A 23,683-nucleotide genomic window follows, 5' to 3' on the forward strand; every position below is an offset into this window, starting at 1 on the left:
TCTGTCCTGTTTGTTCTGCCTACAGATAAGAGGTAAGAACACAGAGGGAAGGGATGGAGCAGAAAGGGCTCACAAAGGAAGCTTCAGAATCCTTTATTTGGGTGTCTTGGGGACAAATGGGTAAGATCTGTGTTAGGCTGGAAGGGACATCAGCTAAGTTCTCTCCAAGCCTCTGTTCCTTCTCATGGTCTCCTGGGAATCTCTGGGCCAAGAAGCTTCAAGCAATAAAGCAAGAAAGCAAGTATCTTGGAGCTTGGGCTCACGGGACTGGGAGGGACCTCAGGAGATCATCAGGGGATGTTCTCTACCTTTGGGAAGATGAGCCATTATTACTCACCCCATTTTACAGGTGAGGAAACTGAGTCTCAAAAAGGTTAAGTGATAGGTAGTTTTAAAGTATGGGCATGTGTATATATAAGCCATAGGGGAAGAAAAAAACCCATGTCTCCAACCTCACTATTCTTCCCACTCAAGCATGACTGCACTGTTAAGCATCATTTAAACTCAGACAATGTCTGAGAACTCCATTCAAGCCCCAGCTTCGATGCTCCAACTCCAGCATCTCCCTGGTCCCACACAGTACCCAGAACTGTTCATCTATACCAAAGAGCTGCTGACAAAGTAAAAGGCTGAGGCTGCAGTTAGAGGAATTTGGGATAAATATGAAGACAACATCCCAGTCCATAGTAAATGGGATTAAGTGACTGAAAGAGAGTAAAAGGCACCTTGAATTGTGCGGGAGCCCCAGGATTCTGCTTAGAATCTCCTCAGGCCAGGATGGCCGTAGTACCCAATGAGGTCCTGACGAGAAAGGCCAAGGATCAGCCTGTTGGAGGCGCCTGGGGGTCAAGAGCAACTCCCACCTCTGCCCCTCCTCCCCTGGCATCTGGTGGGCACCAGGTCAGCAGTCCAAGCCACCTGGCAAGGACCCTTGCCCTACTGTAGACGGGAGGAGCTGGCTCCAGCCCTCTGCTTTCCCACTTCTGAGCCATGGCCTAGCAGGCCCGCTGATTTGCATGGTTTGGCAGCCCTGGGATGTGAGTTTGCCTGGGGAGCAATTCTCTGGGTGAGGGAGGTGGAAGCACAAGAATGGAGAACTGTTCCAGCAGGATTTTTCACTTCTGCCTGGTAAACATGCAGAGCACAAACTGCAGCGAGGCTGCACCTCTCCCGTTTCTGGGCTGCTTCTCTCACCAGCTCCGCTCCCAGCAGAACCCATAGACGTCCAGTGTCACTTTATGTCCCCTTGACAACCTGCGGGCACTTCCCAGATAGCAATGATTAAAGTAACGAGGACCTTGGAAGCACTCCTGGGCCACCAGCCACCAGAGCAAACCAAGAGACTTCCCAGTGAGGTCATTTAAACCAATCAAAACAGTTTTCCCCAGGACCCCACAGATACTACGCCTACCTTTTGAGATTCCTCCAAGGAACTGGGGACTGTTCCCTAATGGTCAGAGTTCTGGACAGAGAACACAAGGTAAACTGAGCTTGAGGGTAACTTCAAAGGCTGTTTTACGCTGGACTTTGGGCAAGTGGCTTAATCTCCATAGCCTTCAATTTCCTTTACATATTAAAACAAAAAATTCTGTCTGTATTCTGGCCACTTTCTTCATAGGAGCCAAGAAATGCCCAGGAGGACCCTGAGGGTGACCCCTGAAGCCACCTGAAGAACAGGACACAGGAGGACCTTGATGGGCTGTGGGAAGAGCCCCGCCTTAGGGGCTGGGAGATCTGAGCTTCAGTTAGCTAGCTGAGTGTCCTGGCTGTGGATAGCAGATGCAGAGATGCACTGTGTGTGCGTGGGAACCACGCTCAGGGCAGACATCACTAATGGATTGCCGCAGTCACCTCCTTTTCTTAAACTCAGTGTGTACTGACCACCACCAATGATCAGAAGCAGCTCTCCTGAAGAAAACTGCTTGCTATCCAGGACAGGGTGATCTCACAGCGTCCCTCCACCTCTGACTGTCTGTGGATTTGGGGGTTTTCATGATTGAAAGCGTCTTCCTCTCTAGAATGGCAGAGTAAACATGACTGACCTCAGGGCTTCCTTGTGACACAGCCTATGTGAGTGTCCCAGTGGCTTTCCCCACCTGCACGGTCATGAGACTGAACCCTGGAGCCTTGCTCTCTAGCCCCTCCCCACAGATGTCAGGAGCTTGGGGCGGGATAACTGTGGACGGAAGGGGCTCTGATGCCACCTTTGCTAGAAGGGCAGCCCAGCATCCTGCAACCTCCCTTTGTTATATGCCATGTCATTCTTTAATAAATGGAAGTTTCCTCCCCAAGCTTTCCTAGTTTTTTAGGAAATATAATCTCCATGTTTTTCTCAGCCTGAGCTGTAGGTGAGACTCTTTGGGGCCCCTGCATTGACACTGCTCTCCCTGCTCGCCACACATTGAGGCCGCAGTCATCACTCGGGGCCCAAAGTGGGCAGCATGGTCAGACTCTAGGCTGAAGGAGCATCTGGGCAGATAGATGTGCCAGGTTCCAGAAAAAGAGGCCAGGGACTCAGGCCGCTGTGGCAAGAAATGGAACCAAAGGGCCAGGTTCCCTGCCAAATCTCCTCTCATAATCCCCAATCCTGGAAAACAATAAAAATTCAACTTCAAAGAAAGAATTCTGTTAAATAAAGCCAGGATTCTGGTTGTACCTGAATAAGCACAGGTTAGAGAAGCACCTTGGCTGTTTTTTTTTTCTATCAGAACTTTTTCGCTCTCTAGGGGACCACAGAGAATCCCGGTGCTGCACCCGCCATCTACAGGTGAGGAAACTGAGTCCCGGAGAGGACGTGTGGTGAGCAAAAGGTCACACAGGCAATATGTGACAAAGCAGGAACAAATAGAGAGCTCCGATGCCCAGCCTTGACTCTCCACCACAGCCCAGGGGTTCCTTAAAGGTCACCTCCAGACCAGCCCCCGCTCCCACTCCTCCCTAGCCTTGAGAGAGAAAGGTTCAAAGAGGTTTAAGCTTGCTAAGAGACACTCTGCTGCTCCTTTCCCAGGGCTGAGTGAAGTGGGGATAAGAAAGGTGGGAGGGAAGAGCAGGAGGTACTGGGAAGGGTGTGTGGTCCAGCTCTGGTCCTCACATGGGCACACAGACATCCTTCGTGCGGCTCAGGGGGCATGCGTGCAGGAAGAAAGCTTAGACGGGAGATGCTAACTCGCATTTGTAGAACAGCACACACTTCCAGGAGCTGCCACAGATACACTCTCATGTTATACATACCTCACAACTCATTTTACAGATAAGGAAACTGAGGCTGGGTCATGGCGGTGCCCAAGCTAGAAGGAACGAACGTAGATCTCAGAGCTCTGGCTGCAGGGCCAGTGCCCCAGCCAATATGCCTGGGGTCTCGGGAACATGTACTATGTTTGTTCCTTTCTGTGCAGGGCACGTTCATATCCAGTCCTTATTTGATCCTTGCCTGCCTGTGAGGTCTGCAGGGCCAGGATTCCAGAACTTCTGGTTCACCAGTGAGTAAACGGAGGCTCAGAGAAGCTGGGCTTGTCAATGTCACACAGCAGTCTTCTGCATCCAGACACCATGTCCCTCCCTCACACTGAGTAATGCCTCTTCTTCTCCTCTGGGGCCTGTGCTCCTGGGGCTGGAGGGGACACTTCTGAGGGAAGGGTGGAGGGGAGAGGGAAGGCTTTTTTCAACAAAACACACACAAAAAAACCAAAGGACAGAGGACTGCCTCTGGGGGTGGGGGGAGGGCTTTTAAAAAGCAGGGATCTCAACCCCCTGCTGTGACCTTGGGAAAACCATTCCCCTTTTCTGACCCCAATTTCTTTCCCCATAAAATAGGAGAATGGGACTAGATCAGAGCATTTTCAAACATTTTTGGCAGGAGAACACTGTTTTCAAATGATAGGGATTAATTAATAGCTGACATTTACTACAAACCAAGCTTTGTATTAAGTATTTTATATAGTGGACAGCATTTAATTCTCACAACCACCCTATGAGTAGGTTCTCTTATCCCCATTTTACAGATGAGGAAACTTGAGGCTTAGTGAGGTTAATCAACTTGCCCAAGGTTACTGATTAGTAAATTGCTGAGTAGAAACAAGCACACGTCTGTCCACCAGCCAAGGCTGAGCACACCACAGTGTACTATCTCCAAATGAAAACACACATGGAGTCACCACAGAAGCTTGAGCAAAAAAAAAAAGACCTTTAGATTTTTCCAGAACTGTAAATGTCATCTAGTCTCCTTGAATCTCTCCCATCTCTAAGCAGTGGGTCCTGGGAGGAGGGAGTTTTTCCACCAGCTCCCTCCCTTTCTTCCTGCCTTTTCCTGTTGACCTGGAGTCAGTTCGTTTGGGGGCCCTTTGCTAAGGCAAGCGTCCCTCTCCCAGGCGCAGGTGGCTGTGACAGTGTGTTGGCCACGAGTGAATGAATTCACAGGTCGGTCTACTCAGGACATTTTCATCTTCCTTAACGAGGGTCTCTAGATTGGCTGTTGGGTCACTGCTCCATCCTGTGGATACTTTGTCCTTCTGATACTGGGACTGGCAAATAGCATTAATCTGTGGCAGGAGCTGCTCTAAGTGCTTTACAAATGTTGGCTTATTGCACCCTCACAGCAACCCTGAGAGACCTCTCTCTATTATTACCTGCATTTTACAGACTAGGGAACTGAGCAGAGAGACATTAGGTAACGAGCCCAAGGTCACATAACCAGTAAGTAGAGAAGCTGGGATTTAAATACAGACTCTGGCTCCAAAGTCTGTGCCCTTAATGCCGGCACCTCGAGAAGCTGGGGGCAGGGGTGCCCTTCTGAACACATCAGCGGAACTGAGGGGTGCGACAGCCCACAGCTTACAAATAATGACTGGTGGGCAGAAAGGGTCAGCGTGTGTTCACAGATCTCAGCATCTTAGAGCCAGAAGTGACCTTAGAGACACTCCAGTCCAGACCCTTCATCCGATGCACAAATTCAGGCCAGAAGACGGAAGTGACCTGTTGGCACAGGTTTGTGGTAGAGAAGAGTCCAGAATCCCTCTCTTCTCACATCTCCCCAGCCAAGCAAGAAGGTGCAGACTGTTTCTCCAGTTTCACTGATAGAAAAACTGAGATGAGCAGTCCGTTGTCAGCAGAGGGAGGTAGGCCTGACCTGAGAACTAGAACTCACTCAAAGGTCCTCGGGACACCGGAGGGTGGGGGAAGTGGGGTAAACTGATCCTGGGGCAGGAGGGGATGGGGACCCAGTCGGTTCTCCTGGGAGGCAGAGACCACTAAGACCCTGCCTAGCCAACCACCCTCAGGTGTCCAGGGGCCTATGAGGACGGAGACAAGGAGGGAACGGGCCAGTCCAGTGTCAGTCTCCCTTTGATACCTTGGAGCCCAGAGCAGACATTTCCCAGCCAGCTTAACCCCTTTAGTCCGCGCTTCCCTCCTCAAGAAAATCTTAATCATCCTCATTTGAATTTCAAATGACCTCTCCCCTCTCCCCTTCCCCGCCCCAGCAGGCTTTGAGGCAGGGATATGGAAATTCACCCTGCAGTATGGAAATCATTGCCCTATGCAAATTGGGCACTGGGACCCCATCGTCATAGCAACCATGGGGTTTCCTCTCCTTTCGGCACCTCTCTGGGCTCTCTGACTCAGATTTTTTGTTCCTCTTCCCAGACCGGATGGGTACGATGGGTAAGCCCCCTACTGGGCCTCAACAGGCAAGTGGGGTGTCCCTCACTGAGGCGCCCCACGGGGCCCAGACCTGCTAGGCCACCTGCCTGCTTCTCTCCTGTGAATCTGGACCCAGCACACCCAAGTGAGACCAACTGCTGGGTTCTTTTTCCCCCAGGCTAGCATAATCCAAGGATGGGGTCTTAATGGTGGTGAGGAAGTTCTGGAGTCTGGAGGACCCTGTGGGGATGCCCCTAGAGGGGGAGAGGGGGGAGAGGGGAGAGAGGGATGGGAGGGTGGGCTTTGGTGGTGCCAGTGGCAGGAGATGGAAAGCAAGGCACAGAACCTGTATGTAAAATGCCATGCAAATCAACACCTATTATTTTTTGAGTCAACAGCATGGATGTTTTTGGGAGATGCTTGCAGCTCTGTTTCTCATGCTCCTGGCTTAGCACAAAGGCATGCCCTGAGTCTCCTGGCCCATGCTGTTACCCCAGGGAGCTCCCCAGAGTGAGCTCTGGCCCATGCAGGAGCCAGTGAGGGACTTCGAGCTGTCAGTGGCTAAAGTCCCTAGAAATGATATTCGGCCTCCTTTGAGGGCGCTGGTCCTTCTGTGAGCCTGATCAATCCTGCCCCACCAGACCCTCAGGCTCCAATGAGGGGGACTGCAGCCCCTGCTGGGATATAGCTTCCCTTTTAAGGGAAATTGACTTTCTCCCCTTGGCTGGGCGGTAGGGAGTGGTGAGCGAGGGGTTGTGAGGGGAGCTGGACCCGCATCTCCCCTCAGCGTCTCTTCCTAAGGATGGATATTCTTGGGACCTACTAGCAAATGCTGGTGGAGACTCCAGCTTCGGCCTCCCCTGCCCCTCCTCTAGCTTCACAAACCCCCAACCACCCCAGCCTGCCTTCAACAGAGCCTTGTCCAGAAATGAAGACTGCCAGTGGTTTCGCTCTGCCCACCTGCCCCGCCCCGAGGGCCTTGGGAGGGGGTTGTGAGAGTGTGAGTTGTGTGTGTGTGTCTGTCTGTGTGCTCGGGGGTGGGGCAGACTGAGTATAACTGCATCTCAGTTGCCTGGATGTGAGCTGCTCTTCTGGCCCCTAACACTTACCCTAATTTGGCTGCCCATTTCTCTTCAAACTCTTTTCCCACTTGTTCAGCACTTTTCCATACCAGGTGTTTATTGCCCTAATTGTTTCTTGAGGAGGAGGGTGGACCCAAAAGACCAAAAGCATTTATGCACAGCTTGTAGTGGAGAAGGGTTGCAATTTGGGTACCTTAGTAGGTACCGCAGTCCGGAAACTGCAGTCACTCCAGGCTTTGGACGCTGCTCCAGCCCAGGCTCCCAGCCTGTGGGGTGTGGGGGGAGGTGTCATTCTACCCCTGTGAGCAAAGGACACCTGGGACCTGCCTCTTCTGCTAAATCTCCTGACCATCATCCCCATGACAGCCACAATGGGAGTAGGAGGGATGCTAAGAAGGTCATAAAATGTGGCCCTTGGGATGCCAAAGGGAAGGACCATTCTTACACACATTCTTAACCTCTAGGGCAGGGTACCTCCAAGTGTGGTCCAGCACCCAGGCTAGTCTGTGAGCTCTTCATTAAGGTCCAAGACCAGAAGCATTCTAACACAGAGAATAAGAATTTAAAAATGTCCACAACACCCCAAGCACGTGATTAGTGGGCACTCCCTGTGTATGCGGTGTAGACCAGCTTGGGCCCTGCTGAATGTGTGTGGTGGGTACGAACTGCATGCCAGTCCTGCAAGGTGGGACCGCAGACTGGTCTGTGACAGACTGGAAGTAAAGTGATTGGTACTGCAACCCACATTGTTTGAGAAGCAGGGCTCTAAGGAATGACCACTGAGGAAACCAGGCAGCTCTCTGGATGGTAAAAGAGCACACAGATGCCCGCCTGCCCATCAGGCCCCCTCGTTTTGTCCCCTCTTAGGTTGGAGAGAAAAGGAGGTCCGTGTTCTTCCGGGGGCTACAGAGATGGCAGCTGGGGCGGGGCCACTTCCTTAAAGACACCTCCGAAAGGAAGCGACATCGGTGCCAGGCAGGACTGGCCCAGCTACCCATCATCTGAGCAGCCTGGCCTTGCCCTGTGGTGTTGGGTTTGGGAAGAGATGGGTGAGGAAGTGTCTGTGAGTGTGGGGCATGGCACATGTGGGAGCCGCTATTGTAGCTGTTTTATTTGCTAAGATTCACGGAGTGTTAGAGGCAGATAGACGACTCCTGACACCACCGGCCGCCCAGCTGAGGTCTCCGGCACACAGAGCCACAGTATGAAGCCTGGGTGGTGAATTAATACCTTCTAATCTCCTTGCCACAGAAACTGTAAACACGATGAGTTGGAAGCCGCTCTGGTTTGAAAAGGCCAGAACAAGAGGCAATGGGCTTAAGCTGCAGCACGAGAGTTGTAGGCAAGAGATAAGAAAGGACTTCCAGGAACTGAGGATTGTATCCTACAAGAATAGGTGGTCAACAGAAATGGGGAGGAGTAGTTTTCTTAAGGATGGAGGATAAATGAGGGAAAAATATCTCTGAGAATAATAAATTCTTTTATTTTCCAGGGATGGTTTTGAAATATCTCCAAAGGAAGAAAGAAGCATGGACAAGATATCTTCTCAGAATCCTTACACCCCTAGGAATTCATATCCGTTCCTCCTGGACACCTGGAGGGGCTGTGGCTTCATTTTTCTCCTCCAGAGAGGTATGGGACAGAGCGGGTCAGATCGAGGCACAGGACCAGAGTAACGAGGCTTGCATCCTACAGGTCACCTGGCCCACCCCCTTCATTTTACTCCTGCAGTCCTCTCCTCCCCACATTATGGGACTCCCCACAAGTCTTGGACACAAGCAGACTTGTCCCACATTGCTCAGTGACAGAGCTTTGTCTTGTCTCCTGAATGTTTCTGATAATTATCAACCTAACGATGGATTGTATTTGTATGGTGGCGTACACTTTGCAAAGTGCTTTCACACCCACTCTGTCATTTAATCAAAAAAATATGTGTGTGTGTGTGTGTACCCATGTGCCTCATTTAGAAAGGACTGACAATAGGAGACTTTTGCAACTTCCCGCAAGTCTCACCCCAGCCCCGGTACTTCCTAGACTTCTGTCCTCTCTGTCATTGAAAAAATAGTCTTATTCCATAAATATTTGGATAAAAAATATACACATCCCTAAAAAATCTTCTGTCTGCTTCTGTCTGGAACCTCACCTCTTGGTTGCAATGAGAACGGTTTCTTTAGCCTCAGCTTGCTTTCTTGGGGACTCAGGAGGGTGGAGATGGTGAGACCCCAGGAATGAACTGACAGAGAGGGGGTTTCTCATCTTGGGTCAGTAACTCATTCTTTCGTTGGGCCCTTATGAGACGCACTAACCTCTCTGGGCTCCGCTGTATAATCCTGTCCATTCCTTCTTAAAACCATGCAGAAAGGTCCCAGAGTTCAGCGAAGAGACCCTTAACTCTTCTGCAAAGTGTGCACACACAGCTAACTCCCCTTGATGGTCCTTCTGGAGGGTGGGGCACTGTTGGTGACTTTGCCTCATGGGTAGGCAGTTGAAGCAGAGAAGACGGACAACAGGAGGGGACGACTGACAAAGACCTGTCCCACCCCTCGCTCACTTCTAGCCCTCCTTTTCCTCCCCTGGGCGCCCCTCATAGAGTCCTTCCTTCCCAGATCTCTGAGCAGGACAAGTGTGCCAAGACATGTGCTTCACTGTCGTCTGGGTCTGCAACCCCCACCCCCGCTGCACCAATGACAACCCAGTCTGCAGATTGCGGGGAGCCGGGGCTGGTGCATTGGTGAGGATGATTTGGGATGAGAGAAGAGATGCAGAAGTTCTCCCTGAGGCCAGATTCTCACCCTCCACAGTTCACCAAAGGGAGCAAGTGGACCCCAACCCTTTCCCTCTCTTCTTTAACAAGTAGTTTTTCCGCCTCTTGGATGAGAACAACCCACCAGCAGGGGCTTGGCTCCCCTCCAGCCCCTTTTGCTGGAGCCACCCTCCATAATTTTGTCATCTCCCTGGTGCTGCCACTCTCTTGTGTCCCCTGTCCCTGGTTCCCTATGTTGGTCCCCATCTTTGGGGTAAAAAGTCACTAGAAAGACTCAGGTTCACTTCTATCATTTGCTGGCAAAATCAGCTAACCAGCCTCAATTTTCTCATCTGCAAAGTAGGCTGGTAACATCTACCTTCATGAGTTGTTGTAAGAGCCAAATATATTAAAGTGTTTGAATGTGCTCCTCCAGACACAAGTTTGACTCCTGTAGGAAGCTGTGTGACCCTGAGCAAGTCAGTTTCTCATTCTGAGCCACAATTTCCTCATTGATAAAAAAAGGGGATTGTAAGAATTAAATAACGTGATGTGTGTAAAGTCGGCTGCATGTGCCTGGGTGTGGGAGGGAGGCCCCATGAATGTAACTGGCTGTACCCTCCTTCCTCCCAAGCCCACGGCATTTGTCCTCCCCTGTGTTGGAGGCTACGCTGTGACCAGTCAAAAGTCATTAGGTTAACTGCATGGGTGCTTGAGGGTGGTCAGTTACAGAGCTGGGGGCTTTTGAAATGTGGGTAAGGCTATATTCTTACCAATCATCCAATTGAGAACAGAAAAAAATGTTGTCAGCCTCAAGACTGAAGGAAAAGTGAAAACAGATAGGGAGACAAAAGGAAGGATAAAAAAGCTGGTAGATCAGAAATCTAGAAACAGCTTGGCTGCAGTCTTCTGGGGAGTGTGGAAATGGCACTGGCCAGGGGATCAGGAACTTTCTCTGGTCCCTAGTGCTGTCACAAACACTCTGTCCTCTGTCCCTCCATGTCTTGGCTTCCTCACAGGCAGAAGGAAAGAGAAGGATGAACTGCCTTGTCTCTACCAACCAGGAGGTCTGCATCTGGACCAGGGGACACTCTCCTTTGCAGTCCTGGCAAGTGTGGATGGGGAAATTCACTTCCCTTTCCCAGCTCCTACCTTGTGCCCATTGGGGATTTCACACTACACAGAGGGTGCTCTCAGGGAGCTGGGGATTTTTAGGTCACCTTTGTTTGTAGTTCCTTTAAAACCCAGGGACAAACCATCCCTTAATTCATGCACTGCTGGGAAGGGGAGTCTGCCTTTTAAAAATCCAAAGGAAGCCATTAAACCAAGTTGGTAACTACTGTGACTCATAATAAGCTTTCCTCGGTAAAAAATGAGTCAGAACGACTTTCCAGGAAGTTTGGTTACTTTAATTAGCTACCTCTTTTTTCTTACTCTTTAAAACATGCAGTAATTTGATGATCATGTAAGGATGAATGCTACCAGCCACCAAGCTGAGCCCCTAGAAGTGCAGGATCGGAGGGTGGAGGCATTCCAGACAGCATGGACTCAAGTGTCTCCTTGGAATCAAGGAGGAACTGCACAAAATGCTTCCCTGAATGGCGCAAGGAGTATAACCAACCTCTGGGGCTGACCCACTTGGTTCGAGAAGGGCACCCCAACTACCTGCAGCCCCCAAACACTTAGCAGCAAGGCTCACTATGTATATTACAGAATCACAGAATTTTAATGACGCCGTTAGATGTAATGATGGCCACAGCTGTCATATGCCAACCATGGTGCTAAGGGCTTTAAACATCTCAGCTAACTCTCAACCGACTCTCTAAGATGGACATTAATTGTCCTCTTTAGAAGAGACGAGGCTAAATTAACATATCAGATCACATGACCAGTAAGCGCAGAGCTGTGATTTTTACCCCAGGTCTGTTTGATTCTAAATCCATGCTCTTCAAAGGTCATCTTTTCCTGTCCCCTAGGAAAGCAAAGTGGCTGGTCTGAGGTCACATTTTGAATTGGCAGTAACTGGGTTGACAGCTGTATTCTGAAAGTCAGGTTTATGTCCAGATTCTCTCTCCTTCAGCCTAGTCTGTGCAGAGCTCCCCCAGTCCCAGACAGGAGGCCAGGACTTGATGAAATTGTTCGTAACACTTTAACCTTCCTAATCCCCACCCAGGACCTGAACCCCCTCCCTAGCCTGGCTCACTTTTCAAGGTTTTATGTAGCTCCTTTGCACTCCCAGCACAGTTACCGACTTGGTCCCGTAACAGCAGGGCACCCGTGCTAGTCTGCTAAGTGTGGTCTTTCTTCCACGTGGACACTCTCTACCCGGGGCAGTATATCTGGCCCAGGTGAAAAGTGTTGGCTCCAGCCCGCCTGCTACTTGCCGGGAAGAGGTGACTCGACTTCTCCTGAATCATGCCTTCTGGTCCTTCTCTAGGGAAGAGTGTCAGAGCAGAGCTATGCCTGTTACTTTTCAGGTGAGCTGATTTGAAAGCCTTGATCGAATTCTAGAGACTAAAGGGAATTTTCTTCTCAGTTGGGGAAAACAGATGCCCCACTCCATAGACCTTCAGTGAAACACACTCAGCTAATAAATCAGTTGACAAATGGTTGCAACTGGGCCACCTTCTCCTAGCTGTCCCCATACAAAGCAAAATATAGAATCTGTAGCTCAACCTGTGCAAACAGACACTGTTTCAATACAAATTGGGGGGCAGAAAAGTTTTTGGTAAATGCACCCTGCAGATGCCTCCACAAGACCCCCAATTATCTTGTCCCTGATCCCGAGTCTTTTAGCTTCAAGAGTGGAACTAGACGGAACCTGAAGGCTTGGGAAAAGATTTTAGCTCTGGGGGACATCGATTCTCTTCCACTTCTAATTTCTACGCCTCTAATGGTCCACATGAAAGACTAATTGAAGTCTTGTTGGGATGCTATTAAAGTTATTTGGTGGTGTTACAATTTATGCTCATCTTTCTTTAAGTTCTTTTTAATTATATGGAGCTTTCAAAGTAAGGCTTGGACTATGGAGTTAAAAGCAGAGAGCTATGAAACTTTCTTCTCAATTTTTTTTCTATCCTCTTTCTCTTATTCACAAAACAAAGTCATCACCAGGCACCGAGCCTTCCTTTCTGGGTCTATTTACCACCCACATGCATGTAATTTGGAAGAGGAACACTTGTACAGGGGGCCTCTTTGGTTAGTTCCTTGGGTAGGACTATTGAGAAATCTCTGGTCAAAAGGCCTTAGTCCCCATCTACTAAAGACGGGTTCTGCCTTCTGCCCGTCTGTCAGTCAGTTGCAGCCGGGAACACAGCCTGCTGCTTCTAGGGGTGATGGAATGACATATCAAGAAGTGAATCTCCTCCCTAACTTCTTTCTTTTTAAGGGTCTGGCCCTTTCCTAGCCTAGTTCCAGAGGTTTTGTTCCACTGTAGACTAAGGTCTACTGTTTGAAGTCTCCAGGATCCCATCCCCTGTCTCTAGGAAATCCCTTTATGTCTTATGTCTTAGCCTTAAAGACCCAGTGGGTCTGACTGACTGAAAGGCCAACCCAAAAGAGCTACCACACTATTTGACGAATTCCAGGAACTCTCTCCTACCCTGATTTTTCTGTCTCATTCCACAGAAGAGAAGACCCTTACCTGTCTCCACCTGGCTGAGAGCACTTCGAGCATCTGTGGAATCTGCTACATCCCCACTCATCTTGATATCTGCAGGGAAAACACAACTAATTTTAATAACAAGTCACAATTCTTCTTGCTATGACATATGTGGCTTTAACTAAACAGAGAAGATGAATGTGTAATTACAACAACCATCAGACTTTCAAATTCCTGATTCCTGAACATACAACCATTAGAATATTCATAAGCTCGGTGCACATATCCCCTCCTCCCAGGCTGGCCTCCTTTCTCCCTTTCTCTAGGGCTACTGCAGGGTCTCCCCCCTTTGCATCATTCATTGCCACTTCCTTCTATCACCAGGCTCAGTAGGTAAAAATTTAACAAGGGGAGGGGTACGAAGAGGGTGGGGGATGGGGGGAGAATGCTTCTCAGTCTCCATTCTCATTTCCTTTGGGATTTGGAATGTACGTTATTTTTTTTAAAGCAGCAATAGAAATGTCCACCTCCTGTCTCCCACTGTAATAACTCTACCCTGGGAGGTAAGAGTACCCTTGAATCAAGGCTTGCCCTTCTCATCTTTCTTCCCCAATCCTGCCTCTGTTTTCTGTCTGTCTCAGAGATCAGCCCACTGCCTGCAGGACTGCCCTAGCTCCTGTGTGGCCTCCTTGGAGATCCTGTCCTTTGGGGACCCTTACCTTCTCTCCTTCTCCTTCAATGTTCTCGGGAGAAAGGGGTGGTGGGCGGGTCAGTGCCCCGCAGAGAGAGAAGACCTACACAAGGCCCCCTGTCTCAGCCCCCAAGTGCTGCCAGTCCGGCCTCTCTGCCCTGCTTCGTTTCAATAAATTAAACATTTACCCACAACAGACAGCGGCCACCACCTAAGAGGCCCCTAAGTCTCCTCCAGGGTCAGCAGAGAGAAGCAAAGAGGCAACTTTGAACTAACTCACTCTGTCGGCTCCTCTCCTTATTAAACCACCCAAATACTGAAGCCGTTAAAGATGAAGAATATTTTATTCAAATTGTGTTGACCGCCCCCCCCACCCCCACCCTCTTCTCTGGGGCAGCATGTTAACCCTTTCAGACCAGATAAAGTCTTGGTGAGCCAATTTGCATACCCGGCTCCCCAGCCAATCCTGGGTAAGCAGGCTGTCTTAATTTGCATCAGGTAATCAGGCAGTTGGCAGTCTGGACGCCTGATGTCTGGAGATGATCAGGATGAGGGAGAAGGGTGGACCTCTGCCCAAGGAAAAGTGGGAAGAAACCTCCTTTTTTTTTTTTTTAAGGGCAAAAATGTGTGTGGCTCTGGCAGAGATTTAAACTGGGACCCCTGGGGGTGTAGTGATTGCAATGCAGGAAGGGTGGCTGCCATGCCAAACAAGACAGAGACGATGGGGAGTCCACAGATTCTCCAGCCCTTGGAGCACCCCAGAAGCAGTGGAAGGAGTAAGCAACCTTGGGAGCCACTGTAATTTGAGGAATATTTTTGAGACTGGCCAAAGTGATGACTTTCAGGCAAATAGATGGCGCTCCATAGAACCCTCCCCAGACATCCACACCGTCCTGTCCTGCGTGGTTACAGACCTCTAGGGGAAACCCTGCAACCACACCCACCACCCCTCCCACTGTACTGCATTTGAGAAGGCATTTCTTGAGCTTAACCGAACTCCTTCCTGCTGCAGTTTGAAACTTTCTGTACAGTCTGTCATGCATAAATATGCAGAATAACTAGTGGGGGCCACCTGGGCACATCTGCAAAGGGCTTCTACAGCTGCTCGGCTGCCGCTCCCATGGGGAAATGGGCTTCGCTTCATCCCACCCATGAAGTCTTATCCTGGAGCTGGGCATCGCCTATTACAGATCAGCTCAGCCACACTTCCCCATAGGGATTCTTCAACAGTGCTGATTAAAAATCAGACGGTGCCTAACGGGAGGGAGCAGAAGGGGGGCGAGTTCTCACCCTTGGTGGGTTTTTTAAACCTGCTTCACTAGTGCCAGGAATTCAGTTCATGGGTTTTGACAGCAGACAGACCTGGATTTAATCCCAGTGTCATCAAAACTAGCAGGGGCACCCTGGCCACATATGTGAACCTCAATTTTCTCAGCTAGAAAAATGGAGAGAAAGATATTTACTTCCCAGGGATATTGTGAGGAGCAAATGAGATGCCTGGCACAGTTCCTGGTGCAAAGGAAGCACGTGATAAATGAATTAACTAAAGAGATACTTAAGCTTCCTTGGTAGTCCCTTCCTCCCATTTCAATAAACAGCTTTGGTTTCCCATCTCACACTGTTGTAATTTGTCCTTTACCTGGGAAGCCATCTGCATTCTCCAAATTCTGGTTTCATCGGAAAAATGCTCATGGGGACAGGAAGAGTTTAAGAAGGGGCAAGGCTGGGATGATGATCAGGTATTCTGAACCAATTTATTTCAAACTCCTGATGTTTAAGAAGGATAACGTTTTACCTAAACCATAATTTTATGCCTCTAAACCACTCTCCTCCAATCCCCATTCTGTGCACCTCCCTTAATCTACCCAAAAGCCATCTCACTGATCCTTTACATTAGCATAAAGGTAGTCCTAATCATATCTAAAAAATAACTTTTGAAGGAGTTGAAGGTCCCACACTCTGCCAGGACATCTACTCTTTTGATGTACCCATTATGGGATCAACATTGTGACACTTCAGGGTTGGATGGTGATTTGAGTCTGAATGGTGAGGCAGGCTACTATGAACTGTAAAGGCTCTTGGTAAGTCCCATAGGATGCTAAGATACTGAGAACCTGTCCTGTTGGGTAGGAGGCTGAGGCTGATGGGTGGGACGCACTCTTGGGTCTCAGCCTAAAAATGGGCCAACACCGAAACTCCCTGAGACGCCATAACCCTTCACCTGTCGGACAGCAGTTGCCGCGGGTGAGAGAGGTGCGGGGTGGGGCCGGGCTTCTCTGCTGTTCTTATCTCAGCTGGTGACTGAGTCGGCTCCTTGCCATCACTCCCTCCCCTGAGGAGGCTCAGTTGCTCTGTGTAAGAACCCTGATACCAGACACACAGCCCCTCATTTGCCTCATGGGGGCCACCACACGCTGTAGCTGGGGCGAGATGTTGGCCGCTGGCCTTGCCCTCCCTGTGCCTTGGCATGACCCAGGAGTGGCCCTCCTTGCGCATCTGTGGCCCAGGATGTGTGTGAGACTGCAGGAGCAAAGTCCAAGAGACAGCACTTTTCCCAGGCTGCGGACGGACGGGGCACAGCGTCTCCATCTCCTGAGCCCAGGCTGTGCTGGAAAGCAGAGCCTTCTCCGCTCTCTCTTACTGTCCATCTCCATCTCTTTGGAAGGGATTGGAGCTCCCTCCTGACTTCTCCCTCCCACACTCCCTGCTGGGGGCACTTCCACCAGAGGGAAAGCAAGGGGCTCACCAGTCCTACTTCTGAGCTAGCCATGCTCCAACTCTCCCCTGGGGGAGACGCCTCTTCTTCAAGAGGACTGCACCTCCTCTCACAGTGAGACTTTCCACCCCAGTGCTGTTCCTGAGCTGTGACGGGTATCAGTCTGGGAGACCTGATCCTCCTTCCCCAGCCCTGATGGGGAACAGCTCACAGTGAGGAGACGGGCACAAAAAGAAATGACTTCAGACTAGCCAGGTGTCCTCCTCTGGCTGGCTCCCCACTGTTTTGTCTCTTCTCGCCCTCCCGAGCTCTCTGTCTGACTCTTGGCTAGCCCCCCGTCTGTTCTGGGCCTGGGGTGGGGAGGAGCCCCTCCTGGGCTGGGGTGCCCCTGTGTCTGGTGACCCCGCACCTGCTCAGGTGTTTGTGCTCCCTCCTCAACAAAATACAAAGTGCTGAGGCCCCATGGCCGGCACCCAGGTTATCAGAGGGAAAAGATGGGCTGATTCAGGAGCAGCAGTGCTCATGGAGCTGTCCGAGTGGGGGTCCCAGAGGGAGCCTACATCCCACTTTGTGTGAGCCTGTTCTCCCCTCCCCCAACCGGACTGTTCTGGTGAGTCAGTGCAGGAGGAATCCCCAAGGGCCCAGGACTGGGAGTTCGCAGGGGAAGTGCTGTTTATAGAGTCCACTGGATGCCGGATCGCTGGGAAGGGAAAAATAGCACTTAAAAGAGACCAAATTTCTGCAAAGAGGATCCCAGACTGAGAGACCCTAGAGAGGGTCCCCAAGGAGACACCCCATAGAAGGGCCCCACAGCAGGACCCTCACTGAAAGACCCTACAAAGATGGCCCAGAGCAAAAAGCCCACTGAGAAGAACTGGCAAAGGGAGTCCTCACATGGAGACCCAGTCAGAGAAGCGCCACTGAGCGGTCCCTTTGAGGTGCCATTTAAGGAGAACCAGACACCACAGAGGAGCCAGGAAACCTCACAGGGAGGCCAGACAGCCCTGACAGGAGGCTGACTGCAGGAGGGGGCTGGGGAGCCGTGGCAAGCAGACACAGACAAATGAATCGATAACCCACCCAAGGTGGATGGAGACCCCACCATGGATTTAGCTCAGTCTCCCTCTTCGTGTCTGCCGATACGGGACAGGGCTGGGGGGGTGGGTGGTGGGCTTCTGAAAAGCATCAGCCCAGAGCCAGGCATGGGGGCCTTGGCCCTCTCACCTCAACCTCATCCTCTTTCCTGCTCTTGGCTAGATCCTTGGTTGCCTCCCTGCCGGTCCCAGCTGTCCCACCTCCTCCCACTTCCCCCAGAGCAGAAGCCTCCACAAGACAATGAGGTGGAAAACCCCCAGGAAGTCTCTGATCTTGGTCCTAAAGAACTTTCCACTGGGGGCCCCTCTTTCTGCAGTCTTACTCCTATGCATACCTAGGCCTTCTTGGTGGTAAGTGAAGAAGGAAAGTCCGGGATCTGCCCCCAGCTACAATCGGCTCGGTGTTGGTGCCACAGGATCCGGAAAGAGACTTCCCCCAAACATTGGATGATATCCAGTTGGTTGGTTCCCTTAGCATCACCTAGCCCTTCCTGACACGTCCTGGCGCCTGGGGATCCACTCACAGTCAACACCTCGCTGTCAGCCTGCTTTCACGCAGCTCTGCCAGGACTGCGGCTGGGGAACTGGGGCCCCTGAGTCTCCTACTGCTGCTTGATTTCAGGACTGGTGGCTCCAGGAAGGACCAAAGCCTCTAGCCTGCTCTGCTCCTTGGGGGATAGGTCAGGAGAATTGCCTCCCCTACTCTTCCTCCAGAAAGGAGAGCAGATAACCAAATTCCCTGTCAATTGACCTGAAGTCCTTAATAAAGGTCATTCATTGGGTGCCGCTTCATTGGAGAGGCAAGCTGCTGGTTTGAAATGGCCAAATCATGCTTATCTGTCTCCACTTTGAGTGCGTCTCTGCTCAAGCGCTCAGACCTCCAGCAAGCCCACCCTGACACCAAGCCCCCAGGATTAGTAGCTCCTGTCCTTGGCTGGCTGGCGAAGGAGGGATCTGCAGGCTGAATGGAGGGGCCTTGGTTCACTCCACTGCCCGCAGACCCTTCACTCAGGGAAACCGACTCTGGGCAAAGCATTTCCGTCTCTTAGGTCCCAACCCTTGAGGAGAGGAGGGCTTGGTTTCTGAATACATGCAACATGGGACATAGAGGATGTATCTTTCCCCATGCCCTCTCGGACACAGGTGGAAGTTCCAATCCCACAGGCCCCTGTGCAGGCTGCTCCTCCTGCAGGGTCCCAGGAACTGCCGCCCAGTACCTGCGCACAGTCTCCCCAGCTCCACCACACACTGAGCCTACAGCACCACCTGACCCACAGAGCAGGTGAGCAGGTACACCTTCACAGGCGGGCTGTGCTCCACCTCCTCTCCCAACACACATGGGGACAGGTAGACTCACCTCAGATACACATGGACACATGCTTCCACAGGCCCTAATCAATACATGGGTGGCATGGCACCTGCCCCCGGTGTGCCTCTGTAAATGCCCCGCTCCACTCCTCCTAGGCACCCCTAGACCTAACAAATGTCCACTTTGTCCTGGCTTCACAAAAATGCCCCGGACACCAAGACAGCAACATGTGGATACATGTATTTCCCTCATTTCTGCACTCGCAGGTCCACACCCCTGGCTGAGCGAATGAGCCACCCTTCTGAAATCGGTGAACAGGGCAACTTCATGGAGACTACAAGCCGCTCCGCATGCCCAACAGGTCCCACACAGCTGCCGCTCTCCAGATGCCAGGGCTCTCCAGATGTGAGGCGTCCGAAGCCCCCCAACCCCCGCCACTCCGGTAGCCCCCCACCTTCATTCTTCCCTAAGGTCCCCCAGACGTTCTGGCGCACGCCTGCTCCCCCGGTGACCCGCTGTCCACACTGCCCTCTCCTGGCCGCTGGGGAAAAAGACCCCCCCAAGAGCGGTGCCCCTTTCCTCGGCCCCTTCCCGTGCGCAGTGACACCTGTCAGAGCTCGCGCCCTCCGCCCCTCACCTGGGTGCATGGATTCCAGATTCACCATCCTGCCCCAGGCGGGGCCAAAGCCAGCGCCCCCCCAGGCCCCTCGCGTCTGCCCCAGCCGGGCCCCCGGGGAAGCCAGGGTCTCCTTCCTCCCGCACCCGGCCGCTGCCGCCGCGGGACCCGCTGTCGGAGCCGTCGCCGCCGCCGCCGTCGCGCGCTCCGCTGCTCCCGCCTGGGCAGCACTCGGCGCGGCCGGGATTGCCACACTCCCCAGGTGAGCACGCGGCGCGGCGGGGCGGGGGCCGCGGGCCACGCCCCCTGGCAGGGCTCCTGCGCCTGGCCCCGGGCCCAGGCAAAGCCGCGATTTGCATTCGGGGGAGCTGGGGGCGGGGGACGGGGGCAGGCGGGGCTGCCGGGGCGGGTCCCGACCCTGAGGAACACCTGTCTGCCCCGGCCAAGCCGTGGGCCTCTCCCCACCTCGCCGGCCCACCGAGACCCAGGCTCCTGGTCCAGCTCGCCCAGTTGAGGAACCCCTGGCGGGTTATCCGGCGGGGGGCTGAGCTTCCGTCTGGACAGAAGTGTAAGCTCTGCAAGGAGCCTGGGGTGTTTGGAGAAGCCATGGGGGTGTGCTGGAAAGGATCTGGTTTTGGAATCCTGCCTCTCAGCCGCTTACCAGCTGTGAGATGTGAGACAAGGCTCACCACCTCCCTGAACTCAGTTTACTCATCCATAAAATGGGGCAGGCGCTAATCTTATCAGGCATCTCTCTGTATGGAGTTAGCAGGTGGCCAAGCTCACCTAGCCCCCTGTGCATTCTTACCACATCCTGGGACCTAGCTGTCACATTTTCCAGCTGAAGACACTGCCCCTTGTCCCTCGCACCCCGGTCCCAGGTTGCTGTGAGGCCCCATGAGAGAATGATATGAAAGTTATACCAACGTTAGAGATTGTGGGAACAAGTGACTTGTCCAAAGGTACATAATTCTCTAGAGATGGAAGGACCCTGGCTGGAATCAGGTCTCTGGACTCCTACTCCAGTGCTCTCTGCAGCACCATCAGAGACTCATAATCGGAGCTCCCCCAACCCTTCTTTTCCACTCTCCAGGTCCTAGTAAGTGGTGACAAGGCCAAGCAACCACCTGCTTGTAAGCCTGGAAAACCATGTGCCAACAGGAAGGCAGACCTCGCCTTCCTTTCCAGACGGGTCTCCCTATTAACCCTCCCTCACCTTAGTCTCAAGGGCTATTTCCTGCTTATAGAGCAGGTCCTAGGCTTTTCCGCTTCTATGCCTTGTTTGCAGTGTTCTTTCCCGTTGGTACTTGCACTCAGCATTCACTCCATCAATCCCCATGTTAATACCGAGCATTTACTGAGCTTTCACTGTGTGCCAGGTGCTGTGTTGACCGACACTGGAAAGGCATCCGACCTTATTTAGTCTTGGACTTTTATTATTTCCATTTTACAAATAGGGGGTATGAGGCTTAGAGAGGTTAGCTTGCCCAATGTTACACAGCCAGTGTGTATCAGGGCTCCTGGTCTAAAGCTCCACAGACTGCTCCCTCCATGCACAGTTCAAATGCCACCTCTTTTCTGAAGCTGGAAGTGATCTGCTGTGTTATTAAATTACCGTAACACTTCAAAGTTCCTAATAGCCCTTGTGGTTGGTTCTGTAGGACTTTTCTTATCCTGTCTCTTGGTTGTTAACTGATTGGCTGCCTCCACAACACCGAACACAGTGCTGGGGACATAGCAGGTGTCAGAAGGGGCCCAGTGGGTCCCCCAGGGGAATAGAAAGTGCTTAATAAGTGCTCCTTCTGGTCCATACAAACCACTGTCCCCTAGTCACATCATCCTCTCTTCCTCCCACTCTTGGTAAGAAGGGAGGAGATTTTCTTCCTGTTTCTTCTGGCTGGGGGAAGAGGTCAGTAAATGCTTTTTGGAGGCCTAGTGAGCCCAGAGGCCACCCCCTTGGGACACTGCCGGCCTGTCCCTTCCTTTCTTCCTCTTTCCCCTCCTTTCCCTCCCCTCCTTCAATTGAGATTTGGTCCCAAACCTGAGGCCATTTCTTATCTACAACTGCACCTCACCCGCCATCATCCTAGAAAAATGCTTGCACGTAATTTATAGACCCCCGTTTGCTTGCAACTTCCATATCTCTATTTGCATAGTATTTGCATGGCCCTGTGCACCAAGGGTCTGATTCTCTGATCACCATTATCTGGAACCGGTTTCTCTTTTCCATGTGCAAAGTTACACACTTCTAGTTTTTCCAGAAGCCAGAGGAGCAGGTACCTATGATTTCCAAGGGTCTTCCAGCTCTAGTAGCCTAGGATTCTGGGGTCCTGGGGGTGGGGTGAGGGTGCAGCTCTTGGGAATGAGTCCCTTTGGGGAAGAGATAGAGCCTTATGGGTTTGTAGTTGGAAGGACAGCTTTGGGTTCCAGATGGGGTGGGAGGACGGGAGCGCATAGGGAGTAAGGTGGCAGACAGTACTCACCTTCATTCATTTACTCATTCATTCAATAAATACTGATCGAACACTTCCTACGTGCCAAGTGAGTGCTACAAGCTGGACAGGCACCTTCTTGTTTATTCAGCACACCTTTAAAGGAACAGACTGTTTTCAGGTTCCTTTTATAGATGAGGAAACTGAGGTTCTGGGAGGTTCTGCAGCTGGTAGACGGCAGCGTTGGAATTTGGACCAGGTCTGCCTGACTCCAAAGCTGGCGCTTATAATCCTGCCCTCCAGGGTTGGAGCCTGAGTCTCCCTTTCTTGTCTCTTCCCTCCCACATTGAGGTGAAAGGACCCTAGATATTCCTACGAGGGACAGAGGCCCACAGTGGGTGGGAACTGCCCAAGGTCACAGGGCAAGTACGGGCAGAGCAGAAACTCTTCTACCCTCTCTGCTCCTCTGTCATATGCTCTTCCTGGACACTCAAAAGTTGGGTGGGTTTGCGGCATGTGTATCTGCGGGAAGGGGCAGGGTTGGACAATTTTTATTCCTTCCTTTGTCTTGCTTGATAATCATTTCAACTAGATAAACTGGAACAGGAGCGCAAAAGACCCCTTTATCCCTCTCCCCTTCGTGGACCCTGTGAGTGCTTCTGTGGAACACTCACAGCCTCCATGAAATTGGCTCTTTGAGTTCTGGGCAGACGGGAGGTGGTGCGGAAGGTGTCAGCACCCAGGGCCTAATACTCCCTGTCTCTGTTTCGCCTGGGAGAGGAAAAGCCATGGGAAAAAGGAGAGAGATAGGGAGTTAGTTGCCTGGAGGTTAGAAAGGGAAAAAGAAGCAAGGACAGGAATCTTCAGTGCCTTTGGACATCAGAAGAGCCACATGCAAATGACATGCAAATGATATGCAAACAACCCCTGCCTTCCTCCTTACCCCTATCATCTCTCAACAGCTGGAGGACTTTTCAGGGAGTAGCCAAAGCCTCACTCCAGGATCCTGTTGCCCCCAAACTGATCAACTTGAACCCTTCCTGGAATCCTGATCCTGCTGGGGTGACATCTGATCTCCTTGACTGCACCTCTAGGAAGTCACTAGCCCTCTAGGTCCCATTTCTACTTGAGCAGGTGCTCACCTCCTTTTGTTTCAAGGACAGAAGCCTCCCCTTTCAGACACATTGCTGGAAATGGGCCTTAGCCCTGGAGAAGGTGCTGGGGAGGGAGGTGGGCCCTCAGGCCTGTTCCCAGCCTCAGCAAAGAGAAGTGGCCTTTTTGGCTGCAGGCCCTTTGTACTCTCATTTCCTGTCATGTCAGCTGGATTGAGTTGTCAGGGCTGGGAGAAGGGTGGAGAGCAAGGCATCCTGGAAGGCCACCAAGCAACAAGTCCCTTCTAGCTCCTTCTGTCTGCCAGATGGGCTGTAGGGCCCGGGGTGTGGGGCTGCGGGGTGGGTGTCAGCTCCCTGCCTTGGGGTGACCACAGGGAATGGATCTCCAAAAGAGCAGATGGAAGGAAGGTAGAGACCAGTGAGAACTTCCAGGCCTCTTTTAAAATCACACCTCAGAGTCAATCCTCCGATGGCACCACTGTCAGGAGGAATATTGTAGAATGCGGGTGGAGGGGGTGAGTGTCCGGTGATGGGAGTGAGGTGCTCTGGGAACCAGAATAAAGCAACTGTTCCTGGGAGGTGGACCCAAGAGGACATAGGGGTCAGGACACAACTGTTCCCTGCCCCTGATATCCCTAAGGCTGAGCTTC

At 51.8% G+C, this 23,683-nt stretch overlaps 1 protein-coding gene across 1 annotated transcript in view; it reads right to left on the minus strand.

The window, feature by feature from the left end:
- The window catches only part of POU2F3 (POU class 2 homeobox 3), a 74,251-nt gene extending 54,526 nt beyond the window's left edge, over positions 1 to 19,725 (minus strand). Inside the window, 2 exon segments of the mRNA XM_032472372.1 lie at positions 13,106 to 13,174; positions 19,511 to 19,725. The gene's annotated coding sequence lies outside the window, so the exon portion shown is untranslated.
- Positions 19,726 to 23,683: the final 3,958 nt, after the last annotated feature.

Source organism: Camelus ferus, chromosome 33, assembly GCF_009834535.1.
Source record: "Camelus ferus isolate YT-003-E chromosome 33, BCGSAC_Cfer_1.0, whole genome shotgun sequence".
NCBI classification, from domain to species: Eukaryota; Metazoa; Chordata; class Mammalia; order Artiodactyla; family Camelidae; genus Camelus; species Camelus ferus.